This window comes from Gavialis gangeticus, unplaced genomic scaffold (assembly GCF_001723915.1).
Source record: "Gavialis gangeticus isolate Ggan-Ray unplaced genomic scaffold, GavGan_comp1, whole genome shotgun sequence".
In the NCBI taxonomy this organism is placed as follows: Eukaryota; Metazoa; Chordata; order Crocodylia; family Gavialidae; genus Gavialis; species Gavialis gangeticus.
Window position 1 is genome coordinate 2,797,180 of NW_017729018.1, and position 2,124 is coordinate 2,799,303.

Sequence of the window (2,124 nt, forward strand, 5' to 3'; positions counted from 1 at the left end):
GGGAGGAGGAGGAGCTATTGGGTACTGTTATTATTTAAACAGAAGCTGTGCTGCTTCAAAACTGTCCTTTTAAAGAGTAATCATGTTCCAAAAAGGTAAACAAAGGAGTTTAATTTTCCCGCCCCCCTCAAAAAAATGTAATTTTTATATAAAACAAGAAAGAACATGGAAACTGCTGTTTTATCTGACGTGACAGCAGGTAGCACTATTCAGTGTGCATGTTCAAAAAAAAGAACAATGCTTTAGAAGATAATATGGTCTTTACATAACATCCTTCCACTACGAAAAACAGATCCCAGTACAACAGTTCGCAACCAGTGTGCCACAAGACCCCCTCCTCCCCCCCAGGGATGCCACCACTACCACAACGGCAGCTAGGTAAAAGTGTCTTTCACACCGGGAGGTCTGTGGCACATGCACGCTCTTATGTGGGTTCTCGGATCACACTAAAGCAGGCAGAAAAGCCAGCTTGTGCCCCAGCCCTTTCTTCCTCTCAGCAGTCCCCGCTCCACACATACTCCTCCCAGAAACAAGAACACACGGGACAGTTCCATCCACACCATGCACCTTTCTGGGAGACGCTGTGCAGGTCAGACCAGGAAGAGCTCTAGCACAAGTGGGCTCTCCTGCCCGCTTTAGAGACCTATCAGAACACACTCGTGAGACGGGCAGCGGCACAAGTGCTCTCTCCCTTCCCGGTGCCTTGCATACAAGGCAGTTTTACCTGGTGGCAGCAGCACCCAGCTGAGAACCGCGGAGGTAAACTGGGACAGCAGCAACAGCGGTTCTGAACCAGGAGCGTCGCTGAATTCAGAAAAGTTGGGGAGGGGTGCCATGACTTGAAAAGGGTAGAAAACCACCATCTTAGGAAAACACCAGTATTTACTGAAGATTTTTCTATTCCCCGATTCTTTCTTTTTTTAATTAAAAAATGAGGATCCATGGGCTACCTAGGCCCTATCCTTTGGCCTTTTATCCCAGGAGCCAATTTGCTCTTTCAAAAGAGACCTGTTTCAACAGCATTTCAATTCAGTTTCTTTCATAAAAGGTAGATGTTTAAATGTTTGCAGTAGCAGGTAAAACTGGGAAAAGGTCAGAAAATGCTGAGAAAAAAAAACTGGCAACTGGGAAGTGGCAATTTCTAACTGCCATTCACTCCGAGGTGTGAAGAGAGATATTTGCAAGAGCAGTCTCAAATGAGCCTTGCCTTTCTCCCACCCTCATCTTAACACAGAATTATTTGTGCAAGACTTGTGTACAAGGACCAAACACTATACTACCAGTACATATCCAACACACTGTAAAAGGTCCATCTAATCAGAATCCTGCACTGGATGGCCAGTATCCCAACCATACTCATTTTCTTCTGTCAGTTCGTATTCCTCCAATCTGTCTCACATAGAAGACAATGACCATGGGTAAAATTTTGACAATCTCAGAAACAGGTATTTGGGGGAATGTGCTTAAATGCCTAGAAACCAAGGTTTTCAAAGCTGGCTTCTACCTTCTGACCACCCAACTTAAAAGATGCTTATGACCCAATCTTCAACAGGAGTGCACCAATAAAGATTTTTTGGGCCGATACAGATGGCCGATTATTAACGAGCCATATCGGCTGATACTGAGAATGATTGCTGATATGCAGCCCAGCATCTTGGAGAGCAGCGTTCTGCTGGTAAGTCTGTTAGGTGGGGTAAAAGGAGTGGGAGAACACATTAAGGCCCCTGCAACGAGGGAGGGAGTGGGGCTGGGATTGGGGCAGGGGCAGGAGCTGCCCAGCTGGGGCAGGGGACAAAGCTGACTGCTTGTCTGTGGGGGTGCAGGGGGAGGAGGATGGCTGCTGCCACTGTGCATATTCCCAGGGAAGACATGGGGTACATGTGCGCCCTTGGATGTGCGTGCGGGGTGAAGGCAGGCTGCCACTGCTGCTGCAGACTGGGGTACAAGGTAGGCTACAGACACCCCAGAATTAGCCACAGCCCCCACAATCCCTCCCTCACCAGCACCACCACCTACCCTGACCCAATCCCCCTGCCAGGAAGAGCCCAGCAGCACCCCCACCCCCAGCCCACCCTTACCCCACGTGCAGATCGGGAGGGCACACACTCCCCGTGTCTCCCTCAG

General features: G+C 48.9%; 1 protein-coding gene across 1 annotated transcript in view; it reads right to left on the reverse strand.

Moving 5' to 3' along the window:
* Nucleotides 1-2,124, reverse strand: part of RAB11B (RAB11B, member RAS oncogene family) — a 30,643-nt gene that overhangs the window by 21,099 nt on the left and 7,420 nt on the right. The gene's annotated exons all lie outside the window — the stretch shown is intronic.